Source organism: Mus caroli, chromosome 4 (assembly GCF_900094665.2).
Source record: "Mus caroli chromosome 4, CAROLI_EIJ_v1.1, whole genome shotgun sequence".
Taxonomy (NCBI): Eukaryota; Metazoa; Chordata; class Mammalia; order Rodentia; family Muridae; genus Mus; species Mus caroli.
Window position 1 is genome coordinate 139,930,612 of NC_034573.1, and position 13,370 is coordinate 139,943,981.

Here is a 13,370-nt window from a genome sequence, read left to right on the forward strand (position 1 = left end):
CTCCCATGGGTCTGTCCCTATGGACAGAGGATGAGGGTCCTTCAAGCTGGTGACATAGCTGGTGCTCCCCAGAGGCTCAGATGAACAGGTGGTGCACGGGAGTGTCTGCTGTGGGCTGGTCCTTAACTGCAGTCCTTAGGACACGTAGGCAGAGCATGTATGTTCATTCATTTTTCTTCCTACTGTGACAAGGACCAAGTTTCACTTTTCTGGTTGTCACCTGTAAATTAGAGAGGACCAGGGTTTATCTCAAAAGGATTCTTTGAATATCTCCAGGGGGATTTAATATGATACCTAGTGTTTGTTACAAGAGACTGCATGGGGCAAAGGGGTGTGTGTGTGTGTGTGTGTGTGTGTGTGTGTTTGATCTCACCAGTGCCCAAGGTCATATAGGGAGTCAGAAGGGGACCCCACTTTGACTGTCCACAAAACCTTGCCCTAGCTGTATGTGACAGCACACCTCTTTAAACTCATTTCTTAGGAGGCAGAGGCAGGCAGCTCTCTGTGTGTTTTTTTGTCAATCTGGTCTACATAGTGAGTTCCAGGCCAGCCAGGGCTCCATAGTGAAACCCTATCTTAAGAAACAAACACCTTAGCCTGACAGTGGTGGTGCACGCCTTTAATCCCAGCACTTGGGAGGCAGAGGCAGGTATATTTCTGAGTTCAAGGCCAGCCTGGTCTATAGCATGAGTTCCAGGACAGCCAGGGCTACACAGAGAAACCCTGTCTGGGGGGGGGGGTGGGAGGGGGTGGAGAAAAAGAAAGAAAAGAAAAGGAAGGAAGGAAGACCTTACTGAGGACAGCCTCCAGAGCCCACCAGCCTCCTTTTACAGAGACCCTGAAGCCCTTCAAAGATTGGGCTCTTGGCAGTGAGAGTGATGGTGTGGAACTCCTACCCCCCACCCCCCTGCAATGACTGGACCTGCCTGGTAGAGCTGCTCATCTGTGCCTGGCATGGGCTCACTCTAGGTATCTTGAGATCTCCCAGATACTAGAAGTCTGGGGAAAGAGAATGCACAGGCTCATGCCCAGACATTGCCTTCTGCAAAACGGGGAGGTGAGACCACTGCCCAAGGGTCCTTGCATGCTGGGCCAGTGTTTGCCTCTCTCTTCCTCAGAAGAACCCCTTTCCCATCCGTGTTGGAGGAATTGAGTCTCTCCCTCTTGCTGCAGAGAATTTTGCTCTGGTGACCCGGGACCGCTTCAGCCTCACGGTTGTGCTTGGCGCTCACTCTCACGGGGACCCTGCTGAAGTGTGAATCCCAAGCGCGTGGAGGACTGGAGATAACGTGCACCGGTGTGAGTCTGCAGCTGATGAAGGGATTTCTGACATATAACCAACTACCCAGGGCGGAGACAGAGCCTGTGGCACAATGGAGCCGAGGGCAGTTTGTCTCTGGAGCATCCTGGCTGAGCCCGAGATCCATACTGGCAGGGGACAGAATCATAGGTGGAGTCCCCTTTCCCACAGGGCAAGGTGGTCTTCAGGGCTGTGCACACTGAGCCTCTCTACTAACCCACAAGGGGGTCCTGTGCCGTCTGCCCTGGATAGAGAAGAAGGCGTGAGAAATGGGAGGCGCGTGCCTGGCTCGCTGCCCAGGCTCCTCCCTGCAGCTCTCTGCTCTGTACTTCAGTCTAAGTTTGTACAAAAGCCCTGCCCCACTCGAGGTCTCTTGCCCTGCGCTCCCGGCTCAAGAGCGCCATGCGCCCAGCAAGTCTCCCTCACTCCTGGGACCGGCTCACCGAGTTTTAAGACCTACGGAGCTGGGTCGACACAAAATCCCGCAGCGCCACAACCTGGAGACACGGTGAGTTGGGGAAAGGACACAGGGCCACGGCAGGGTGTTGTTCCTGGCATGAAAACCTGGGGCTACGAGGGACACCCGAAACACTCTGAGGTGGCAATGGCTCAGAGAAGACGCTTCCATATTTAAGTGATCTGGACGTGGAACTTTTCCGACTTCTCCCTAGGGCGCTATCCTGCGGGCTGAGTAGCGTGTTGGGTGTCCCTGTGGTTTCTATTTGCTTGTTATAGGCCCACTCAGGTTTCGGTCTCATTGCGGAGAGGCGAGGGGGTACCCGGAAGAATCGCGATGGCCCGGGGTGCATGCATCAGCCTTAGGGTGGTGCGCCCTGGAACTAGGCAGCGAGCAAGACAAGGGACGCTGCGCAAACTCTGAGCTCTCGCTGGGGGAAGAGCGGACCCGGGCAGAGCAGAGGCGGAGGTGCGGGACCCAATGTCTGCAACCTGCGCTATAGGACCCGGACCTGGCTGCTTGAGCCCCTTACGATGTCCGGCCACCCCCACCCCCCACCCCCATTCCCCGCCTGGCCAACGCATAGACTGGCGTGACCCCGGCGTCCGCAGTGCTCGCTGGCACCGCCCTCGCGCGCCCGGCCTTTCGCCCACCTTGACCCACTTTTTCTTCCCAGGTGACAGAGATGTGGCCACACCGACCATTTAAAGCGATTCCAACTCCTGTGAAGCCTGGCTGGAAAGGCGCGGCTTCCATCCCGGCAGCCTGGAGGAGGATCGAGCAGGGGCTGTGCCTGGGCTTGCCTGGACTTGTTCAGAGCAGGGCTGCTCCCCTCGGTAATTGCACAGATTGGGGGCTTTGGGAGACTTTGCTAGAACCTGGAAGCCACGGCCGGGGGCTACTGGGCCCCGGGGTCTGCGCACCTGCTCGCCGTGGAGCTCAGGTAAACACTGAACCGGTGTGCTTGTCTGTGGGAAAGTGTGCGAAGGAGTCGGGAACTAGGCCGAGTACTTGAGTGGTAATTACAGAAAACTGCTGGGTTGTGCAGCCCTGGGAAGGCGAAGAATTTCCAAGAAGTAACAAAATGTCCTTTGATATCAACATCTCTGGAGAGAAAGGATTCCTTTGGGGGAGTTTTGCTTGGGCCGATTTTTTTCTTCTTCTTTGATCTTTGTTGGGCGTGAAGAAGGCTCTGACGCCCTCGGGCTGCGCTCACCAATCTGGGAGTTGGGCTAAAGCTGAAGACTCCCAGGTTCTCTTTCCCACCCATAAATGGGGGCACTGACCCTGCCACCCAGAGCTGTACTGAGAAATTTATTAGGCAGGAAAAAAAGTGCTTGGGTCACTAAAGCTGTGTTCTGAAAGTGTGTGTGTGTGTGTGTGTGTGTGTGTGTATGTGTGTATGTGACCATGTAGCGTATAGCCCAAGCTAGTCTTGAGCTCAAGGCATTTCCCGCCTCAGCCTCCTGCACATAGATTCCTATTCTAACGTCGGAGCAGAGGGGTTCCCAGGTGGGTGAGAGTGCTCCTGCTGGCAGGGGCTCTGCCTAGCCTGAAAGCTTTATTGTCTAGTGCTCCTTGCAGCAGGGGCCAACCCAGGTCTCCCCTTTCCCCGGCTAACGTGAAAGGTTTCCCTTTTGGGTTCTTCGTGTTGTTCATAGGAGAATTTCATAAACTTGGAAGGCAGGTCAAGGACAAGTTTATTGGGATGTGAGAGAAAACAACGTGTCAGGCAAGCAGCACGTGTTGCTGAGGGCCCCTGGAAGAGGACACGGGAGAGAAGGAGAGAAAGCCATGCCTTTTGCAATGGAGGTGGGCAAGCAGCTGTGTGGCAGGGGTGGAAGACTTCAGAGAAAGAGTGCAAGAAGGCCCAGGGTGCCAGAAAGCAGGCTTGGGCTGCAGCCAGTAATCAAGAGAAAAGGTGACCAAGAAAGAGGAGGTGTGAGTTGGGACTCAGAAGGCAGAGCAGGCAGAGCCTGCAGGGCCATCCATGCCTTGTGAGATGGAGGAAGCTCGCTTGCTTGCGCGGGCTGCTTGGAGGGAGGTGCTTCCAGGAAGACGAGAGGGCATCGTTTCATCAAGGGGATAATTATTCCTCCCGTCTTCTTGGCCTGTTGTCAGGAGAATCCAGTTTCCTGGATGTGGGAGGGGTAGGGGTAGACTTCTGGCCGGGTGATTGGCAGGCCCCACTGGATTAACGCTTCAAAGGAGGAGAAGATAGTGTGATGTTTTGGGGTAGCTTAGGATGTCAGCTATACACTCCTGGCCAGAGGTGGAATTTACATTCTATTCTTTCAACTGGGAGGAATTAGTCTTCCCTTAACGAGCCTCAACAAAGCCAAGATCCCTCCATTCTTTTGGATGATATTTTAAATATTAAGGAGGCAATTTGAACGTTTCCATTTATTAGCAAAACATGAAGGAGGGATTCATCCTGAGTGGCCTCTAAGCCCCCTAATGTCCAGCTACGAAGCACTAGGTAAGCATCTTGTAGCACCCATAGGACACACACTGCCATTCCCTTCCCCCACCCCATGCCTGGCAGGGCTCTACAGAGACCTGGGACCTGTGGCCTCTTGACAGTCAATACTTGGACTCGTACATCTAGACATGACTGGGCCTCTTGTATAAAATGTCACATCCAGGGACAAAGTGGCACAGTGTTATGTGTGGCCAGTCCTGCCTCTGTCTGCCGTTCCGAGAGAACTCAGGGACAAATGGCTGTTCTTTGAGCTATACAGTACTACGCAGTAATGGCCAGTGTGGCCATGGTAGGGAAAGAGGGAAACGTGTACATTTAAATATTAATCTTGAAGGTTCATTTGGGCTGTTTGAGACAGGATCAACTGGTACCCCGGGACCCACTGATATCAGATGCTGAGTATGTTAGTAATCGGCCATTCCCCTGAGCAACACCAGCCTCCAGACCAGTGGGCTCTCTCCCTTGCTCTGCCAATCTGGCTTTCTTCTAAAGTCTCAAGGATCCTTGACTAACAGACTTGGCAGCCACAGGGACGTTTTTGCTTCTCACCCCGAATCCTTGGTACACATCACCAGGTAAAGGCTAGACAAGCCCCCGGATTGACTGCTCATAGCATCCAGGACGAGCCTCCCAGTGTTCTGTACTACTGTTGCCACTGGTAATTGGCCTAGACAGCAGAGCAGGATGCCAGGGCGAAAAGAGGCTGCTGTGGTTGTAGGACACATGACCCCTGACTTCAAGAAATCTGGGAGATGGACAAGAAAATAGGCGGGCAGGCTCACTCCTTCACCAGTTGTTGTGTGCAGAGTCACTGAGGGTGAGTCTGACAGAGGAAGGTGGGCGCTCTGTAGACAGAAGGGCCAGCACTTGCAAACGCCTGTGTTTGATGTCTTTGAGAAATATCAAGGAAGCTGAGAGGCTGGCGGGTGGGGGCAGAGTTTGCAGGACACTCAGTAACAAGTATTGGAAGGAAAGATAAAAGAGATTAGACTGCAACCTTGTGGCCAGAAGACCCACTCTTCCCAGAGAGCACAGCTCAGCCCTGCAGGCTCAAGGGTTTAGCAGACCAGCAGACCGCTGCATAGCAGGAGGTTTCACCATACGGGCACCTATGGTACAGCTCATTTTTCTCCTTCCACAGGGAATCTAAGAACGCTTTTGGAGCCTCACCATTCAGGGATAGACACGATTTTAGGCTCTAGGATCTGTCCTGTCTCAGCCAGCTCTGTCCTTAGGTTTGTGAATCTGGAGAAGAAATCGAGCTTTTTCCGCTTTTGATCCTCAGTCATGAAATTGGGTTTATGAACTGGGTGGGGTACGACACGCCCATAATCCCGTCACCTGGAGGCTGAGACTGGAGGATCAGAGTCAGAAGACAAATGGGGCTACAGAGCAAGACCCTGACTCAGAGGGAGAGGAGAGGAGAGGTACATTGGGCTTAAGTTAGGATGTACTGTGTACTGAGCGGTGGTATAAAATAGTCATCAAAGGCTGGGCAGTGGTGGTGCACGCCTTTAATCCCAGCACCTGGGAGGCAGAGGCAGGAGGATCTCTGTGAGTTCATGGCCAACCTGGTCTACAGGGTGTGTTCTAGGACATGCCAGGAATACAAACTGAGAAACTCTTTTTGGCCGGGGTGCGGGGTTGGGGGTGGCACAGGGGTCGGGTTTTGTCAATGTCCCTGCTCCACGCATCCCCTAAGACAGTGGATTCTGTCCTCACTGATAGAATCTAGTGGGTTTGGGGTAGTTTTTATTTGTTTGATTGATTTTTTTTTTATTTTGCATTGCAAATGATTCTCTCTTTCTTCCTCTTCTTAAAAGTTACTGTTTTGATTTTTTTTTTTTTTTTTGGATCTAGAGTTGCAGATATTTAAACTAAGTAAAATGCCCAGAGATGACATTTAAAAATACAAAGAAGTATCTCTGCAGATGTCCAGTGTGTGTGTGTGTGTGTGTGTATTCCTGTGTGTGTGGTATGTGTGTATGGGTATGTGGGGTGGGGATGGATGGGTGTATATGTGTAGTGTGTGGTGTGGGTGTGTGTGGTATGTGGGTGTGTATGTAGTATATGTGTATTCATGTTTGTGTGTGTGTGTGTGGTGTTAGGAGCCCAGTGTTAGCTGACTGACCCCAGTGTTTCATCCCTAGTGTTGGCTTTGTTCCTTTTAGAATTATTTGGCTTTGGTTTTATTTCTTGTGGGTGTGTGTGTGTCATGTATTTGCACGTGTGTGCACACATGCAAGGGTGAGCTCGTAGTGGCCAGGGAAGGTCCTTAAGTGTCCTCTCCTACCCCCCTCTCTTGAGCCTGGAGCTGCCACGAGCCAGCAAACCCCAGAGATCTTCCTGTCTCCATTCCCAACAAGGCTGGGATTGTTTCGGTGTTTCGTGACATGGTTTCCCTATGTACCCCTGGCTGTCCTAGAAATAGCCCAGGCTGGCCTTGAACTCATGGGGATCTGTCTGCCTCTGCTTCCCAAATGCTGGGATTAAAGGCATGTGCCACCCCAGTCTTGATCCTTAAACCTAGTGATAAGCTTCCTCAGACCGTCACCTCGTCTTGAGACATTATTAAGATGGACTAGGAATGACAGCGGGTAAGACAGCCACGCCCACTCTACTGTGTGATGGTAGCTGTGCTCAGTGCCATCCTATCAACGCAACCAGCGAGGGAAGTTTAAGGTCCTGGATCCTGAGGCCCCACTGGTCCCCACAGTCATGGTGCAGGGCTGCAAAAGCTTCTACCCCAACCTCAAGTGAACACACCCCTTAGCTCCCATCCCAGGAGTCAGGGCCCCACGCATGCTGGTCAGGCACCCCATCACTGATAAATCATGCATGCATGCATGCATGCGTATTTAGTTACATGCTTGCATGTGTATGAGCACAGGTATGCAGGGTACCTATGTGTGTGGAAGCCGTCCTCAATGGCTCCCCCATCTTACTCAATGGGTTTCTCAATCAACCTCAGAGCTCACTGATAATGTACGGTTAGTTTTTTTTTTTTTTTTTTAAAGGTTTATTTATTTATTATATATAAGTACACTGTAGCTGTCTTCAGACACTCCAGAAGAGGGCGCCAGATCTCGTTGTGGATGGTTGTGAGCCACCATGTGGTTGCTGGGATTTGAACTCTGGACCTTCAGAAGAGCAGTCGGGTGCTCTTACCCACTGAGCCATCTCACCAGCCCACGGTTAGTCTTGAGAGCCAGCTCTCTCTGGGTTGAGTTTCCCTGTCTCTGCTCTCCGAGCTGGAATTGCGGGTGCCCATCATGTCCACTGCACACTTCCATGGGTTCCAAACCCCAGTCCCCACACTTGCTCTGCACATGCTCTAACCATCAAGTCATCCCGCCTCTGGCCTCTGAGTCCCCAGTAGCTAGGATTACAGACAGATCTGTACTGTCTTTCTGGCCAGAGGATGGGTTCTAGAGACCTTACTGGAAGGCAGCAGCTCAGGATGTGCTGAGAATCCAGTTGGGTCCCTCCTGGTGCTCTCTCTCTGCTCTGGACAGCAGGTCCTGCAGAGCCAGAACTGAGACACAGTAGCCATTCAAGGGTCAGGTTCCTCTGAATTTGGTCCTGTCTGTTTTGATTTCAGGTGTGAACCCCAGCTAGTCTGTGGGACCAGTAGCTGTGTAGGAGCCCCCACTTAGGCATTTGCTAAGGAATTTGCTGTGCCCTCAGAAACCATTTAGACCTGGGAATGTAATCCCATAGGTAGTGTACCTGCCTGGCACGCACAAAGCCTTGGACTCAGTTGACCCCTACCATTGGATAAATTGGTGCGTTCCTATAATCCCACAACTCAGAAGGTGGAGGCAGAAAGACCCAAGGTCATTCTTATTCTCTTTCCTTTTGATGATGATGGTGGTGGTGGTGATGATGTCGTCCTAGCTCTGTAGCCCTGGCTCGCCTGGAACTCTCAATGTAGACAAGGCTGACACCCACCTTTCCTCCCATCGATGACATAAGCCACCGTGCCTGTCATCCAAGGTCATGCTGGCATGTATAACTAGTTCCAGCTAGAGCCAGAGACTGAGTCCCCATGATGGCATGATGGTATGGGCAAGGCCCTGGGGTCAGCCCCTAGGACCTCAGAAACCCCCAGAAGAGCAACATGTTCATTCCTTTGAAGCTACTCATGAGCTACATCATCCCACACTGGGATGGGGTGGGGCTGGGGCGAGTCTCTGTGTCTCCCCTGCCTCTGTCGTTCTTTCTCCTCTCTCTCTCTCTCTCTCTCTCTCTCTCTGCATTCACTGCTAATCATTTTCAGTCATGTGACTTGTTTTCTCATAAGCCTAATTATTACACTAGGGTGAACCCTTCTACTTTTCCTCAAATATGCATCAAACTAACTTATGTCTGTGGAACAATCTAAAAGCACATCGTCTGGGTGTGGTTTAGCCCCCAGTCCTCAGTTCCTGAACCCTGGTCCAGGCTTCAGCATCTCTCCAGACAGCTAGACCCATCTTGCCATGAATCATTCCCTTCTGGTCTCCCCCTCAGAGTGGCTAGGTGGTTCAGATTCAGATGAGGAGGGCTATTCATTCCCAAACACCAAGTCCACCCATATCCAAGGCTGTGTGTATGTGTGTGTGCTTTCGTTCCTACGCACATGCATGCGCTCATACGTGTGCGTGCGCATGTGCATGCCCTCACAAGCTTTAGAGTGTTGCCACGTTGACAGAGTGAAATAATACACAAAGAACAAGCATTTGTTGAGCTCCTTCACACAAGCGCCGGCAAGAATGGCAGCCATTACCTTATCTAATGCTGTATCGATGTTCTCAAGTCCCCGATGTATCCCTGTTTTGAGTCGTATCGTCAGGAATAAGTGTAGGCACAGTAGAGCCGGCTTGGCTTCATGTTGTGTGAGTCAGTGTGGCTCGGTGAAGGAGCCAAATGGCTGCAAAGGTACCTAGAAGCTCAGACCACAAGATTGGTGGGATCCATCATCAGCATCACTGCTGTCCTTGTGGTGGGCTGTGAAAGTTTCCCATTGCTGTGTATCAGATCAGCACAAACACAGTGGCTTTAAGAACACATTCTTGTCAACTCTCTCCTGGTTTAGGAGTCCTAGCACAGCTTCCCCGGGCCCTGTTCAGAGTTGTCATCGAGGTCTTATCTAGAGTCACCTGGGAACAGGTGAAGGACACTCAGTTGCTTTGCAAATTCCTATGTTCAAGTGTACCGAAGCCACTGGCATCCCTCCCGATGCTGACCTGGGCCTTCGCTCTGCTCCTGGAGGCCTCTGATCCCACAGGCCTCTTCCTTGGCTCTCAAACCCCAGCTGCTCATTTCTGTAAAGTGATCAGGAGAAGTCTTTAGCACCCATGTCCCAACAAGGGAGGGAATTGTTTTGAGATAAGAGCTTGCTAAGCTCAGATTCAACCTGTTTCAGACTCCTAACTCCTGAGTGTTGAAATCACATGTCCAGCAAGAGGCTTGCCTGGCACGCACAGGCCCCCTGACTAGATCCCCAGCACCACATAACCCAGGTACAGTGGTATATACTTGTAATCTGGGGATGAGGGGAGGGAAATGGGAAGGTCAGAATTCAAGGTCATCCTTAGCTGTGTATTGAGTTTGAGGCCAGCCTGGGCTCTGTGAGACGCTATGTCCAAAAAGCCAAACAAAAACAAGGCAAAACAATTCTACCAGGCTAAACACAAAGTCACCTCTTCTTCCTGAGCCAGACTGAACATGAGTCAGTGGACTGTGGTGTGCTCAACAGCCTAAAGGCTCAGCCTTGGGCCACGGGGCTTTTTACCCATGCCCACGTGTGTTCTGAAATATGTTCACTGCTGCCACTGATCCTGTGTGAATGTGATCTCAGCAGACCTCGCCTTCCCTTCTGTGCGGCTGCCTGAGTCCCTGAGGGTCCACACTTCCTTCCCTAGTTGGGTTGTCATTGAGTGTGAGGTACAATCCGGTGCAGTGGAGGTCACCTCCAGTGTCAGGGTAAGAAGTGTGGTCAGCTGACAACGATGCCTGCTTCCACTCCTTGGGCGTGTCAGTGTGATTGTGGTATTTACTTGTGCTGCATTTCAGCTGACTGCAGAGTTGGGAATGGGGGAGTGTGTGTTTGTCTAAGAAGGGGACTGAGAGAGCAGCATTATAGCAGCCGACCAGAGGCTCTCACCCTGCTTTCTACACCCCTTTCTTTGTTTCAGGAGTGTGTCCAGGCAATTAACCACTGATAGACGCCAACGTCTGCAACACAGCAGACTCCACCCATCTGTAGTCTCTGTGAAGGGATCCTGCCTCAGCTTCCAAAGACTGCCTGGGTTCGTAGACGCATCCCTCCCAGCCTATGCTGTGTGCCTGCCTTACATCTGTCTCCATCTGCCTGTCCGCCAGGATGCTTGTTACTGCATAGGCTCCGCTGGTCCTTTAAGATTCACCTGCACAGGCCCTGGGGTTTCTGGGGATGATTCTTTGTGTTGTTGTTGCTAGTGGGTTTATTTATCTTTTAGTTTATATGTATATGGGTGTTTTACCTGTAGGTATGGCTGTGTACCATGTGTGTGAAGTCCCCATGGGAGCCAGAAGAGGGTGTCAGATCTCCCAGGACTAAAGTTACAGATGGTTGTGAGCTGCCATGTGTGTGGGTGCTAGGAATCAAACCCAGGCCCTCTGCTCTTGCAGCCGCGCGCTTAACTGTGCTCCATCTCTTTAGCCTCCTATACTATATCATCTGGATATGACATTTTTATGCCCATACCATTGCACTTCTTGATTTATCATTGGTGTTAGGAGGAATAAAAGCCCCTTCCTAATGACGGAGCACACAGAGAGCTGTCCCATGGGTCAGCCTCCTGGCTCTGACCCTGGCTCTGAGTGCCTGGGCAGGTGGACAACTGTGAGAACATCTATGTATTTACCCAGACTAGTTATGGATAACTGAGCAGAGAAGGGAGAGCCGGCCTCCCTTGGTGCCTTCCTGAAGCAGCCAGCAGCATTGAAAGCGGGAGATCTGAAACTGGGGTAGGAGGGCAGATGTTGGGTTTGGAACATGGCAGCAAGCCTGACCCTTGACAACAAGGGTAGCTCAGGAGCGCCATCTTCCTGTGCGGTGAGAGCAGACTGGGCGTGCGAAGGCACCAAGCTCACAAGGGCCTGGTGGGCAGAGTGCGGTAGCAGCGGGTCACTCTTCTTCGTCGCCAACCTTGGCGGCGAGCAGAGGCTCTAGACAGGTCTTATAAGCCTTTTCTGTGTGCTGGTAGCTGGGTATTGACACCATTGGGATGTCATGGCTAATTTCATTCCGGAGTCTCAGCTCATGCTTGCCAGCTTGGGGGACTGCAGCCTCTCTGATTTGCCTGCACCTCAAAAGGGAAGTTCGGAGTCCAACTGCCAGGGCATGGTGGAGATCTGGGCCTTCCCCAGTCAGATCTCCTCCTGCTGGTAAGTTCTTGATTTGAGGGTCAGGCAGTGGTGGCAACCACTTGGTGGTGAGGACGTAGAGATGTGAGTAGCTAGCTAGTCCTCGCTCTCCTGGGTCTCCTTCTGTGGAGTTTAGGCTTATTCTCCTGCAGTTAGGCCTGAGCTTAGCTAGAGATGAGGGCTTCTCTGCTCTAGGCACTGCCTCTCATCCCTTTTGTCCATTGGTGCCCTCAAAGTTCCATTTAGGGGCTGTTTTCTGGACCCAATGACCAGGATCAATGGTGCATGTTTTCTCAGCCAAACACCTGTGGGGAGTTTCCTAAGCAGGTGGAGCCCTATTCCCAGGATGGGGGGAATAGCTACCCAATAGCCTTCTCTTGTTATTCTATTTTATTTTAATGTGTGTAGCTGTGGGTGTTTTGCCTACACATATGTCTGTGCGCCCATCGGCATGCAGAGTCCACAGAGTCCAGAGAAGGCATCAGATCCACCGCATCTAGAGTTACAGACAGTTGTGAGTCACGAGCTGAATGCTGGAAGTCAAACCCAGGTCCTCTGGGAGAGCTTCCAGTGCTCTTAACCACTGAGCCATCTCTCCAGCCTCTCCTCATCGGTTGTCTTTGCTACCCTCTGATGTCTTGTTATAGAATTATAACATAATTATAACATAATTATAGAATGAATAACATAACTAGTTTTAAAATGTCAGCAGAGGCTGGGGGAATGTAGTTTAGTTGGCAGAGTGTTTGCCTGGCATGTACAGACCCCAAGTTTGATTCCCAGCACTTCAAAAAACTGGGCATGATGGTGCACGCTTGTAATCCCGGAGGGTGGGGGCAGGAGAATAAGTTCAAGGTCATTTTCAGCTATACAGTAAATTAGAGTTCAAGGCCAGCCTAGGCTACATGAGACAGCAAAACAAAAGCCAAATAATTCATTTATAAATGAAGGTTTTGGGCTGTACATCTACTCCAGGTCCCAAGACAGACTGCTGTCTTCTGTGCTTTGAGATTCTCTAGGCTGGTATAGCCCTCAGCACTGGTGTCTCCTGCTATCCTTGCCATAGATTGTCCCTGCAGGTCCTGGTGAGTGCACACAACTCTCTGTTTTCCCACACACCGTCTCTGTGAAAGCAGACATAGCCTCCTGCCCTTAACAGGGTAGCCACTGTGCAGCTCAGAAGTGCAGAAAGCTTGAGGGAATGAGGTGAAATGAGCAGGCCTTTTCATCAAGACAAAGAATTTGAGTTCTTCTTGTCACCTGGGAAGCACCTAGCAGCTGTGGGGTCACTAGTGTGATGATGGATATTGGTGAGAACCAGCTGTGGGGTCACTAGTGTGATGGTGGTGAGAACCAGCCGTGGTCACTAGTGTGATGGTGAATGTTGGAAAGAACCAGCTGTGGGGTCACTAGTGTGATAGTGTTGAAAACCAGCTGTGGGGTCACTAGTGTAATGGTGGATGTTGGTGGGAACCAGCTGTGGGGTCACTAGTGTGATGATGGATGTTGGTGAGAACCAGCTGTGGGGTCACTAGTGTGATAGTGTTGAGAACCAGCTGTGGTCACTAGTGTGATGGTGGATGTTGGTGGGAACCAGCTGTGGGGTCACTAGTGTGATGCTGGATGTTGGTGAGAACCAGCTGTGGTCACTAGTGTGATGGTGGATGTTGGTGAGAACCAGCTGTGGGATCACTAGTGTAATGGTGGATGTTGGTGAGAACCAGCTGTGGGGTCACTAG

At 51.5% G+C, this 13,370-nt stretch overlaps 1 long non-coding RNA gene across 1 annotated transcript; it reads left to right on the forward strand.

Annotated features, from left to right (window-relative positions):
- The first annotated feature begins 1,666 nt into the window (after positions 1-1,666).
- LOC115030884 lies at positions 1,667-10,703 on the forward strand. Its single transcript, XR_003836467.1, has 4 exons — positions 1,667-1,808; positions 2,434-2,700; positions 9,647-9,743; positions 10,419-10,703. It is a non-coding gene; the product is annotated as an uncharacterized LOC115030884 (long non-coding RNA).
- The last annotated feature ends 2,667 nt before the right edge of the window (positions 10,704-13,370 follow it).